Source organism: Calypte anna, chromosome 2, assembly GCF_003957555.1.
Source record: "Calypte anna isolate BGI_N300 chromosome 2, bCalAnn1_v1.p, whole genome shotgun sequence".
NCBI classification, from domain to species: Eukaryota; Metazoa; Chordata; class Aves; order Apodiformes; family Trochilidae; genus Calypte; species Calypte anna.
The window spans coordinates 140,626,345-140,640,541 of record NC_044245.1 but is presented as its reverse complement, the minus strand read 5'-3'; the positions used below and the strand labels follow the sequence as shown (position 1 = coordinate 140,640,541).

General features: G+C 42.7%; 1 long non-coding RNA gene across 1 annotated transcript; it reads right to left on the bottom strand.

Moving 5' to 3' along the window:
* Positions 1-336: 336 nt before the first annotated feature.
* Positions 337-14,139, bottom strand: LOC115597848. Its single transcript, XR_003987194.1, has 3 exons — positions 13,621-14,139; positions 4,229-4,320; positions 337-1,121 (listed from the first exon to the last, which is right to left on the bottom strand). It is a non-coding gene; the product is annotated as an uncharacterized LOC115597848 (long non-coding RNA).
* Positions 14,140-14,197: the final 58 nt, after the last annotated feature.

Sequence of the window (14,197 nt, the reverse complement as noted above, 5' to 3'; positions counted from 1 at the left end):
TGAGTGTAGGATCTACCCTTATTTTAAAATTCAATTAGCAGCACAACCATGATGAATAGCCCTGTGGTTATGTAGATTTAGTAAAGTCATTAAGATCTCAGATTACATGTGTTGCTGTTTCCCCTTACTCTCCCTTTTGCTGCCCCCAGCAATCCTGCCTCTTTTCAGCCTATCACAATACAAACAGAAACAAATCACCAGGGGTTAAATAGCCTAAATTGGATTACAGTCACACTGCTCAGAAATAGAGTATTGCTGGTAATTGCATTCCATTGAATAAATATCTTTACATTAGTTTACATCACATTAGTATTCTGACAATGATTTTTCTCATAGCAATTTGCCTGTCCAAGAATTAGTGTAACACAGAGCTCAGAATCCAAACAATTGATGTACTTTTTTTTTTTAAGATTAAACAGTATCCTTGTTGGACATTAATAAAATCTTTGATCAAAAAAATCCCAGACTCTTTTTCTTTCAATCTAGCTGAACAGTTATGAGCCAAATCACTCCAGGCTCAAACTTGTTCCTGCTGAAGTCAGTAGGAGTTCCGATAATCTCCCTTGCTTCAGGACCCTCAACATTTATTTTATTTATATCACAGTAGCCTACTAAATTTGCTGTTACCAAAATATAGCCTGTGATGTCTATTTTGATATAAAAGAATTCTAGTCTAAAACAGGGCTTGCACAGTTAGGGGTAAATGTTACCTGTGATCAATTACTTCTCAGGTATTTTATTCCAGCTTCTATATAAGACTCTCTCCACCAGCCAGCTTTACTGTGACCACTGACTGCATTCTCCAAGCAGTTCACTGAGATAATCATCAACCACTTTGATTTTGTTCAGTGCCTGCTGTTCTTCACAGAGACAATACCCTGACAGGCAGATAAAAAAGGACATAAAACAATAAAGACATCCAGCAATTTAGCAACTCCTGTAAGCTTCATGGGGTCATGGGAGACACATCTCAAGCTTCTCAGTTTCTTTGTTCCTCCAGCTGACTTTGTCTCTGAGACCTCTGATGTTGCCCACGGGAGTTTAAGGACCTCCAACTCCAGGGCCAGCTGTCTAGCATCCACATCCACAGTGTTCATGGGCCAGCAGGTTCTGGTGTGGAGCTAAGAGGATAAGAGAAAGAAAAAGAAAACAGAGGCAGTTAGAGAAATACCACTTCATGTCCTGCAGTCGGCCTCCAGAACAGCCACACTACCCCACTGAGCATGTTTCCTACTGCAGCCCATAGTCCTCCCTTGGAAGGAATACCTAATGGCTAGATTCCTTATACTGGCCATGTATAATAATTATTCCTTTCCCTTGCCATAGGTCCTGCAATTAAAATTGCCCCAGGAGAGCTACACCATCTTTTTCTCTTATCTACCAAGCAGCAGCCCAAGCTGCAAAAGACATGAAGATTTGATAGGACTGGGAAATTGTCCCAAGTGCCTATCTCATTTGTCACATCAAAATGTTCTAGACATTGACACTTCTGTGTTTCTAGAAGAATACATACATCTTAATATGTTAGTGATAAAGTGATGTTAGTGATGTCAGTACATTGCATGGAAAAAGGTTTTGGGAAAAGATGTCACCTTTCTTGCATAAAATTAAATAAACTAAGACTGTGAGGACAAAGAAAGAGAGCACTGACATGAAAGAACAGAGATGAGTATGAAGATGTAACTGAATTAGTTGCACCTGTATAAGTACATAGTTGAGAAACTGGTCATTGTTTACAATCTGAACATAATATTTGAATAAGGCTATCAATAATGGACAGCTGCTGGGAGGCAAAGCCTACCATGGCTGGCATTTTCCAAAGAATTATGGGACCTTGGAGTCCAATTTCCACCAGCCTCCAGCCTGTAATCTTGTTGATAAATCACTTCTATATGTAAGACTTGATGCTAAACACTGAGAACAACCCCCATTTTACTGCCAGTACCAAGTACATATGAGAGGAAAAAAATGCTGCAAAAATTGTTATGAAACTGAAAACTGGGAGCAATACAGAGCTGCATGAAGATGAAATACAGTGAGGAGCCCAGCATTTTAGTTCTTTTCCTGGAAGTTGACACTATATATACCAAAGGCAGAAAGTGGCTGTAAGCAGTGGTGACTGCCAGAAAAACAGACATGGGAGATAGCACCACTAAACTGCTCTCAGAATCTTATTCTGGTGTCACTGGTGGAAAGATGTTGAAAAATCTTGCTATTTGTTGGCATCATACATAATGGGAAAAAAACAGAAAGAAGAGGGATAGACAGAGGCCATTACAATAGGGCTCCCTCCACTGCAAGAGCCCTTTTGCACTATAGGAACAGACCACGGTGTTTGGAATCTGGCAGGCACAGGGAGGACTGGAGGAAAGGACTTAGGTTGATGTGCTAATGGTGATTCTGCCCAAGGCATCAGCATAACACCCTGGAACATTTTGGAACATGAATAGCCATTATTTATTGAACATTTTGTTTGTAACTACATCTCAAGCTCAAGCCAGGCACACGTATTTGAGGCTGGAGAAAACGAGGATGTAACTGTTCTCCACAGTGATGGTTCTACCTTCTGCCAGGTTTCCAAAGAAACAAAGCAATCCCATAACCAGTGTGAACACCAGCAGAAGACTCTTCACTCTTTTTAAGCAAAGACCTGAATAACTCCTATTGAAGTAATTCCCTCAGTGTCCTCCTGCTAAAACCTAACACATGTCATCCGAGTGATGATGATAAAAGCTGGGGTCATGCTTCCCAGAACAGGGGATAACACTGCACTAATTCATCCTGGTTTTTAAAGGGGAGAGCTAATAACTTTGGTCAGGAATTTATAAAAAATGAACTTAGGGCACTGACCCAAGACACAGCAATTTGGAAGCTGCAGGAGAGATAAACAGAACCCATTACATGGCAGCAGCATTTAACTATAGCAAGAATGCTGATATCTGACATCTGAGTCTTGGCTCAGTAGCTACAGATTCCATAAAACCACCATGTGCAATTAGACACAATCTGTGATATGCATTTCATAATAAGGCCAGAAGTTCCACAGCACAGTTACCAACTCCATTCACAAACTACAAGCTTGATCTTTCCAGGTCACAGTTAAGGTCATTGTCTAGCAACAGCAAAAAAATCTTCTATTTCCTGACAGGTATTTACAGTCTTCTGAAGGCTGAGTTAATTAGTCAGATTTTCTTTTGCGTATGACATTAACCTTCAGGGGGAAAAAACAACACAGAAATAAAGAGGGAAAAAAAATCCTGTTCCAGAAAAGTAAAACCCATAAATCTGATCGTGGTACATTTTTTCATTAGCATGCAAGACCAAAATACATACTATTTTTTTTACTGCAACTCAGTAGCTGTTTTTGCTATCTGCAGTTAGAACAGCCTAAAGCCCCAATATGTTACTGGTAAGTACTGTGTGGGTTTTTTCCTCCATGTGAGTTACAAATATAAAAATTTAGATATGAATATGACCCCTCCTTTCCCAAAGCTATTATTAAAATCACATGCAAAACTGATCCTACTGGAAGCAAAATTTACTTGAAGCAACTTCACTCCACTTGGCTTAAGAAGGAACAATAATCCATGTGCTGGTCTCTGCTTATAAGCCATTTCTAAGAAACAAATACCTTAATCTTAGCAACAACAGTGTTTGGTATTTCCAACCATAAGCTTTTAACAGAGAAACCCTTTTTGAAAAGGTTAAAACCTAAGCAATCAACTTTTCAAAGCCTCTTTTGTGGAATGAATAAGGGTATTTTCAACAAAGATAGAGGACCCAAGAAATGCATGGCACTCAGTGACTTCATTCCAGTATGGAAGATGCCATCTGGTGCCCTCACAAGTGCTGGATACAGCAGAGACCATACTCCTAGAGAGCCAAGCTCTCACAGCCTGTCTTACAAGAATAGCACCTTCTCACAATCCTGTTTAAATCAGTAAAGAATGGAGGCAACCTCTGGCCTTAAGGTATGCATTTATTTGGTATTTGAAATGCATATCTTTTACAAGACTCTATGCTGCAGTCATTTTAGTACTGTGCTGAGCTCGGGTTTCCGACTTCAGTCCATCAGTACTAAGATGTCAGAATTTCTAACAGAGGAAGGAATTAATGAAACCCTTGTTTGGATGTAGAGTCTCACTGTCCAAGCCTGTCAGTTCCATCATGTGGCAGTGACAAGGTCACCTGAGTACCAATGCAAAGCAACCAAGAGAGTGCTACTCACCATGGATGGGTGCACACACAGCCCTGTGAAGAATGTTCAGCTGGGGGAAGCAGTTTTGAGATTTTGTCATCTGCGCAGTTGACTTGGTATATCTGCAAAGATAGGAAGTTATTTTCTCAGGCACCCATAGACAGAGACATTTCCAAGCAGAAAAGTGTTTCTGCCTTTGAAGTCCAGGAAAATCAGAACCTAAGTATTTAGGCAAGAAGAGCCTCAAGGGGTTTTATCATTTAGTGGAGTTTCAAATCGAGCAGAAGATTGTATCTTACTGAATCCAGACTCCAGCATGGAGTTGAAAGAATCTGCAAATTGGATTCACTGGATCTAGTAGGTATTATTAATAAGCAAATCTACTATGTCCTGTGAGAACCACAGAATCATAACTTGGCATGAAAGAGACATGAAAGAGAGGTCAGCCAATCCAATCATCTGTGCAAAGCAGGTCTACTTAGAGCAGGTTGCTCTGGGATGTACCCAGTCCAGTCTTTAACACTTTCAAAGGTGGAGTTTACACAGCATCTCTGGGAAACTTCTCCTGTATTTGACCACCGTCTTGCTTAAAAAAAAATAACAAACAAACAAAAAAAACCACCACAAAGCCAAACAAACCTTAATATTTAGAACTGAATTCTATAGATTCCAAGTTATTATCTTTTGACTCAGTCACAGTTCTCATACTGGGAAGCCCAAAATGAAGAAGCTCTCCAGATGCATTCTCACAACTGCTGAATCCAGGGGAAAAACCACTTTGCTAGACCTGCTGGCTACACTGCTATTAACACAGCTCACGATACAGTCGTTCTTGGAAGGACGTGCTTAAAATACAGCTATTACATGGCTTTAATTAGTCTGCATTGGTAACCTAGAAATGGCAAGGTTTCCCTTCTACACTTGTAAAAGAAGGTACAATTGAAAATCTAAACCAACAAAGATTGTTCATTAGCTCATGGATGAACATCTCATTATAATTGTGAATCTTTCTGAATTTCATTAATACACAAAACTGTTCTGTGTGACACAGTCATGGAGGCACTGGTTTACAGGATCCAAAATAAGACTGTCATTTTTCCTGTTCTAACCAAGCTAAACTTCATGAACAAACTAACTTATCCTGAAGACATCACCTTCATCTGTATTTTATTCTAAGATCTTTGAAAAAAGAAATGGCAGAACTTGTAGGAATTATTTTGCCTGATCTTCTTCTATACCAACAAGATAACACTGTCCTGATTCTGATTAGATATTCATAGAATCAGCTGAACGTAGATGCTAAAAAGGGAGAATAACCAGTGGAATTAGATCACTGAATCCTGGAAGAGCATGATGCACAAAACTTCATCCATCTTCCCTTAAAGTTGGTTAGCCTTTCCCAAGTCAGTCAGTCTTCCCCTCAACTTACTATTTGCTTTTAGTTTATAACAACAAACGAAGGACATTTCAGGTGAAAAAATGGGAATATGCATCTTCCTTGGAGGAATGTTTTTACCTTTATCCTGGCCCAAGCAAGGACATTTGCTCATTCTAATATGAACACTTCACTGTAAAATGGTGTTGCATTGAAATAACTTTGAATTTGAGGCAGTAGAGATTTAAGCTGATAGTTGTAACGCTACAGTAAGTGTTTTGTTCCCTTGGCTTGGTGGCCTTGCTACTTTCCAAAAAATAGTTTTCATCTTTTCCCTTACAGATGATTTATCTTTGCTCACAGCTTTGCTCATGCTGTTATCTCCTTCATGTGGAACCATAAAACACTTAAATCAGAGCAAGCGAACACCACGCTGAACAGAAAAAGCCAAGAAAAGGGATTTTGTGTGGAGCTGACAACTTTAACATACACAGGGATTGGCTGAAACTAAGCTCTGCTTGTAATCATGAGCATCAAGTCCAGTCTGTAGCTGGTATCACATGTGAGGATGGAAAGCACCATCAAACTATCCAATTGCTTTGAGTGCTGCTGAGTTCAGAGCCCTGCCTGGAGCCTCCCTCCCTTAATCTGACAGACTGTGCTGGAAGATGAACTGGAATGGCCAAGGGGCTTCCCTGGAGCAGCTGATATGATCCTGTCAGGCTCCTGACAAGCAGACAACCCAGGAATGGAAAGAAGGGAGGGAGAAATGGAAGGGGGAAGAAAGGGAGGGAGGGAGGGAGGAAGAAAAAAGGGGAAAAAACCCCACAAAAACCCACAAAAAAATGGAATGAAATAGAAATGAACAGCACTGCTCACATGGTCCTCTTTCACCAGTTAAAGCCAATCCACATACACAGGCAGGAGAACATCCACCTCCAGAAAGGCTAACACATACACCTGCCTGTTCTAACAGGTATTACCATCATTATTATGAGCACACACATCATTATCCAGAAAGCACTTCATAAATCCAACCCAGCAGTGCCATCCAGCAGGCCAGACACTTCCTTGACAGTAGATTCTACTAGGAATAGTATTTTCATCTAACCAGCAGACAGGATTGAAGGAATAACCATCTGCTCCTAGCATCCTCCCACAGGCACTAACAGAAAGGGCTTAGTGGAAGGCAAGGATAATACCAATGCTTTCTTAAACAAGAAGCACAGTGGCATTTCCTCCTGCTCATGTGCCCTCTGCAAAGGAGCAATTGTCTAACAGAGTAGCCCCCATAGCTGCTATTTGTCTCCAAAGCTGAGCAGGCTGTCTCAAGGCGTGTGTTTAACCATGGTAGAAAATGGGTTTTGGTTGCAAGCAGTAATGAACAAATCCACAGGAATGACTGCAGCTTGCAGGCCCAGCTGGTCCCCCGCAGCCTCTGAGGTCTCAGCATTATCATTAGTGAGTTAAGGGAGAGGAATGCTTGCAGCCAACTGAAAATCAACTCTGCTAAAGGTGTCTGGCACACATGCTGCAGGTAGTTTGCTGTATGTCATTTCCAGAGGCACGGCCTGGATAAGGAGTCAAGAACCACCCTCAGCACTGTGGACATCATCAGCCAGATTCAAATTTGGACACTCCTACTGCCTGGAACTACCCCAAAACTACCTAGGGATTTTCCTCTTGGTCCCCATGGGCCTTGTTAGCAGGCACTCAGAGCACCTCAGGACCCTATTGGGTTTATTTACGTTTGCAGAATTTCATTGCTACAGGCTTCTATTCACAAATGGACACCAGAGGCCTGAAAGCATAGATTCTCCAATTTCATTTATTTAGAAGTCCAAATTCTTTGCTAAAGCACCCCCAGTGCTCTCAAGGGTGTCATACTCTTCTCACCAACGTTGCTGTTGCCTCAGTCTGCTGAGGGGTATGTATGCAAAGCTGCCTCAGACTGATGCAGCCTCCAGCTTCCCAAGCCCTGCCTCCATGCTTATGCCCCACAACAGACCCTTCATCTTCCCATTCCCTCAGTATCTTGCTCAGCAAATCCCCACTCCATAGGCATACTCATAGCAGGCAGACACAGGTTCACTTTGTGCATCTATCTGTGGGAGGGTTGTAGGGGAGAAGAAATGTAACACAAAGCTCAGGAGAGCCCCATGCAAAGGGCAAGCTGTGCACCCTTTCCACCATCCACCTTCACACCCCAAACCAGGTTACCTCAAGGTCTTCCCTGGTGCAGGGGACTGTGCACAACCCCTACAGCTGCTCTGCCTGTGTCACTGCAGCCCCAGCAATGGTGAATGGCTGTGGAGGGCAGATGTGGCCAGTACTTCTTGGTCAAATCAGCAAGCATCAAACAACAGCATAAAGACAGCAGACCCCACAAATCTCTAAGTGTGCTACCACTTTGTGGAGGGACACATGCTGTGACATGGTCAGCCTCATATTCTGTCTCAGACACCACTGGTGTCACAGAGGGAGTCACTTTGCTCAGTGGTTCCTGTTCCACCCCCTTTAAAATGGAGGCATGAGCACATAGTCATAGAATCATAGAACCCTTTGGGTTCAAAGAGACCTTAAAGATCATCTATTTCCAACCCCTTTGCCAGGTGGAGGGACACCTTCCACTAGACTATGTTTCTCACAGCCCCATCCAACCTGGCCTTGAATACTTCCAGGGAGGGGGCATCTGCAGCTCCTCTGAGTAACGTGTGGTCACATCACAAATTTGCTGGAAGAAGTGATGTATTTAGCTCACGCTACATATAATACTTAGATTTTTTTTATTAGCAGCATGGCAACAGTCAAAGAAATACTGCTTCCTCTTACTAATGGCTTCTGTTTAGGTATTGCACACCAGTAGCAATCGTAAGCTTCTCCACTGAATGCAGCAGTCCCACCCTTTCCTGGCTGCATACAAAAGGACATGCTCTGCTACCAAGGCAGCCAGCAGTCCAGTGATGTGCTAAAAGACACAAGACACATCAAAGTAAGAACATCTGGGGGAGAAGCTCAGCATGAGAGAATGATGAGAGATGGAAGGGACTAGTAGTTCCCATGCTAGATAGATACATGCGCTGTACCTCCTTCCTTGCTAAGTTATGTTTCAAAAATAGTTGCTATTTTCTGAGGAAAAAAATCGACTGCATTTTGATTAAGCTTTGTCTACTGCTCAAGACAGTTTGATAAGAATTCCTAAAAATCCAAGCCTCAACTGACATATGAATTACTCCTTTGTCATTTGCTGGAATGCACCAGTGAGAATCTCAGAGTGGAGGAGCTCCTTTCAAGATACGGATTGGATGCCTCATCAAAAACTCTGTGGCTTTGTCAATCTCAGCGATTTATTTTGCCACAGATCACATTTAGTCACAATTAAAATGTTGAAAGTAGTTCATAGAGCCATTCCAGGATGTTTCTGCAAAAAACAAGAGTTTGCTGATGTGATAAAAAGGGCAGTTACAATTTCTCCCCTCTGTTCTCGAAATGCAGGTCTCTGATCTGCAGTTCCCCTTACTTTCAGGTCTTGAATATATGGTGAGCCACCATATGATACATGGAATACAAAAGATCAAATGATCGGACACATCTCTTATTGGTTTCATCAAAAGTTTACAAGCTAAATGCAGATAAAATCTTCCTGACACCAGAGGCTCCCAGTATCTCTCACTTTCTGTCAAATATCATGAATCTCAATTTTAGAATACCAAGACTTTCATGATATCAACATTTTGAGGTGCATAAACTTTCTGGCTATCTGAATTTCCAGTAATTCTCCTGGAGACCCAAGCAGAGCCAACAAGTAGTGACAGCTCTGTGCTTATTTCACACATTAGCCCAAACACAAGTCACAAACTAATTGTGCACCCATGTAGGTCACTTCATAAAGCCCGGTACAACGGAGGCATCAGTATGGCTCTAACACAACAGAAACCAAGAAGACCTGATATCTAATAGTATCTGGGTTACACCACTCATGCAGGGCATGTGACACCCAGAGGCCCAATGTCTTCCTAAGAAGACAGGAGCAAAACTCTTTCATGAGCAACTCCTAAAAGCAAAACTTCCTGATCTTTCTAGTGGGCTTGTGTGAGTGACCCATGATTAAGATATTGTATGTTTGTGAGATATCTGAATATTCATTAGAAATAGAAATAGACCTCAAGTAGACCTCAGGACCTCAAATATAAAGGACCTCAAGGCAGTTTCATCCCCTTCCTGCATCTGATCTAAGAGCCATTGTCTTTCTTTTCTTCCCCCTTCCACACCCCCACCCCCCAACTGACTGATTGGGTATTTAATGAGCCCATGCAAAGCTGAACAGCTTCAGTGGGACAGAGAGAGCATGACTTGCTCAAAAATAGTCTACAGTCTGGTGGATTTCAGTGCTCTCCTGGGAGATACTGGTTTAAGTTCCTTCAGTGAGATGAGAAACTTCAACCTTGGTCTTTCATACCCCAAGGAAGCAATCTGAAATATTAATGCTTTTTATTAACTGACATGGCACCATTTCCTCTTGTGAGAAACAGACCTCATTAAAGCACTTAACCTTGGGAGAGTGTTAGGCTGTGTAACACGAGCTAAAGTGTGCTATTTTCCAGCAGTTGTCAGGACACTAACTCTATGTCCTATTCCTCACCTCAGACATGCCATCTTTGGTGAATCTCATTTGAGGCGGCATTCCTGGCTTTACAATAATTTAGTCCCTGACTCAGGAATCCAGCTTCCACTGGATGAAAAAAAGGCAACAAACAAAATGTTACAATTCTGAATCCCAATTGCCTTGGAAGACTTTGCTATGCCTGTCATGGAATGACACAATCCATCAAGGAGCTGTCAGGTCACACATGTCCCTCACCTAAGGGCATGACTGATTTCTATAGAATTCCATGGAACAATTTCCATGGAAGTTGTTTAGGAAGTGGTTTACTACTCAGGTGCTCCTAATTCCACCATGGTGTTTAAACACTTGAGTTTGCTATGTCTATGATGCAGAGTGCTTACATGCCAAATGGAGCATAGTATATCTCAGTTCTCATAAAACTCTACTGAAAAAAGAAATTGAAGCTATTAAATAATTCAAGGGTGTCATAGCCATCAGCTGGCTGAATACCTGTGAAACACAGCATGCTTACAAAATGTGACACTAAACCATGTCTTACTCAGAAGCACTGCTCCCTAAGAAAAAATATAAATGTATAACAAGAAGACTTACTTGTTCTCATACTGGGTATCTTTTATGTAATAATAACAATGGGAACAGAGCATTTCACATCCAAGTACAGACAAATTGTGATTTGAAATCAACATCACATTTTTAAACTTTTGACATGTGAGGTGTGTGAAAGCTTAAAGATAACACAGCATTGGGGCAAAAAAAGTATCTTTGACACCTAATTCTCAAAACCAGAGAGCTTAAATTTAAAACAGTCTAAGCTAGCACTATATCTTATCAGCTGGATCATATCAGCTTCATAGATTAATAAAGGTACCTGCTCTGTAAATGGCCCAGAGTTTCTAAGTCAAGAGGTAAAGTCCTGTCTGTGTGTTCTGTGTATACCAGTGGGCTACACAGCCATTCAGCTTTGAGTTTCTAGGGAGCCCTGCATTATGACAGGTTTTTTGTTCTGAAAAGGAAAATCACTATTTAAGGTGTGTGTTACAGGCAATCAAAGTCTCAAGTGTCTCAAATCTCCTAAAAGCCATATTGAGCCTACCAGAATGGTATTTTTATGATGTGAAACTGTAAATACATGTCGCTGCACTCAGCAATATATTGAGAGCATGTAGATGTACAAACTCAGCTGGGAAAGTGCTGGAAGGCTGTGCAGAGCAGAGGGAGCCAGACCTCATGTAGATTCACCTCTGCTACCTTGTGGGGACTCAGATGGGTGAGTTGCCTGGAGTGAACCAGCCCTACAACCACACCCATGTTTTGTGTAGGGAGGAGTTTTCACTCAAAACGAGAATCTACAGGAAAAAAATAGGCAACTGAGCAAGTGATTGGACCTGAGAGTGACCCCAGGGAGGTGCTGTATTCAACAGGGTGGGTATCCCTGTTGACTTTCACAAGCATTCAAGCGTGGCTGTACCTCAAGTCTCCGTAACATTTCCTCTGTGACATGCACACAGACCTGAGTATCTCAAACTTGCACAACAAATGGCAGCACACTAAGCAAGAAGACATCCAACTAAGGAGACTTCAGCAGCAAGGTCAGAGTTGTGTCTTCCACTCCAGCCTGTTATTTAGCTTCCAAACTCAGCACTGTGCAACCATTCCTCTCTTCACTCTAGATCCAGAGACTGCATTATCTTTAGCAAATAAGCACCAAAGTATTTTTTTCCAAAAGCTATGTAAGAGGTCAATGCTCTCCTCAAAAGAAGTCACCAGGACAGCATGTCATTGCCATCAGCCCCACCACTTGTGCCTGGGGAGTTTAGCTGCTTTGAGGTTTAGAAGTTAAGCATGCCAAAGTTTTAAGCACTGTAATTTAGGCACCAGCCCAGATGATATCTAGGCACTTTAGGACTCTTGTGGATTTTCTACCCAACGTCTTATCTGCAGATGCATTACACCATTATATGTCTTTTTTTTTTGACACAATAATACTCACTTATGGTTTCTGAATAAAGAAGCAGACTTATCAGAGAATGTGGATTCTGAGGAGCAGTCATTGAAAGGAAACTCAAAGAAATCATAAAGATCAAAGCAGCTGAAAAGGTACAGAGGACTAGGCACTGGGGCGAGTTTGAAGCAGACAGAAAAAAGTAAGAGAACATGAACTCCAAATATGTGTGGATGTGCATGTGCACACAAGTGACTCCTCTGAGCAATACTGAGTTTCTGCTCCTGCACAAACACAACTGTCCATACATTGCAGCAGCTTCAAAAGAAAACTTGGCCTTCAACACAGGGCTGCCAAATAATTTTAGACAAGAAAGCCAAGAAATAAAATTGTTCCAAAGATAATAAGGTGTCTTGATGAGACACAGCTTCCAATACAAGTGGGGGAGCAGGAAAGAGTCTAGCTCCTCCTTTTAGGATACCCTCATCTTAACACAAGCACATCCTTAACTACTGCACCAATTTAACAAAACTCTGACTCTGAAGCAGGGCCCCTCTTTGTCCAGTAGCAGCTAGAGAGGAGAGGAACTTCAGTGTGAAACAGGCAGTGCTGAAGAATGACATGTACATTAAACACATTTTGGAGGTTTGCCCAACGAGCCTCAGTCCAGTCCTGTGGCTGATGAAGATCAAGTTCGGCTGAACATGACAGGAATGTGTGTGCACTGTTTGAAAGCAGAGCTGGATGCAAACCAAAGTGTTGGAAGAGGGTGGGTGTTTGGAGGATTAATTTCAAAAGCACACACCCCTGATGTGCTTTTCCCTTCTCTGAAACGTTTCCGTGGACAGAACCACCAGGTGAAGTCAAACCACTAAGGTTCTGATACAGCCGCGGGTCCCCTGCTGCAATTGCTTGCAGCTGCCCCAGAACCCCACAGGCAGCAGAGCCCACGTCTCCTAGCCTCCCTCCACGGCAGCTCCTCTCCCCACCCGAAGGGGCAGGTTTCTATTTGAAACCACTGAGGCATATTATCTGATAGAAACGGTATCCTTTGAGTCCGTGGGCAGTGCCCCGCACCTCAGTAATGCTAAATTTGTTCCTTCGTTTGCCACTGTTCAGTAAATCCTCAAAATACTGGTGTACAGTTGGGTTTATAAATTACAAGACAACAGATAGGGAATACATGAGACAAAATTAAAGACATACTTGTAGCTCCCATAAATTATCTCTGCACTCTATTTGAACAGCATGGATTTATCAGTGAGTGTTAAAATAGCACGAATAATGAACCCACCTACTAGACTAACTAGGCATTAATGAAAAAGCAGAATATTGTTTTGCCTTCTCCAATACACAGAAAAATATTCCCACCAGTTCTGATAATGCGTCTCCAGGGGGAAAGAATCATAATCTTCTATATTGAAAAAGAGAGTAATCTCTTGGAGTTGGAAAGAAAATAAATTAATAAAACTAATTACACGCTGTGCTCATGGAGAAATCGAAGGCACCAAGCCCTGGAGAGCCGGGCTCTTTGATTTTGTTGGCTTGACAACTTCCCTGTTGTTGTTTGTGGCCCCAAGGAGACACCTCCTGGCTGCGCGGAAAGGGGTTGCGCGGCGGTAGGTTCCTCCGCGGGCAGCTGCGCGTCGCTGCGCGTCCCTGCGCGGCCCGGGGCGCTAGTCCTTGCGCGGCTCCGCACCGAAGCATTTCATCGCCTCTCAGGGCTGTCCCGGTCAAACTCCAGATTCCAGTTACTCCCTCCTGACCAAACAGGCGGGTTAGGTTGCCTCATGGCACCCTCCCCTTAAAGGGACCGCGTTTGCGGGCGAGCTTGCGTGAGAGTGCGTTGCACACCCCCTCCCGCTGCCCGGCGCCGCGCAGAGCTGGGCAGCGGCTGAGCGGAGAGCCCGGCGCCCCGACCTCTGCTTGCAAGTCAGCCTCGGCGGGGAGCAAAGCGCTTTGCTTACAGGAGAAAGAGAGGAAAAAGGTGCAGGGAGGAGGGAAGAGAAGGGGGAAGAACGGGAAGAAAGAAAGAAAAAAAAAAAAAAAAAAAAA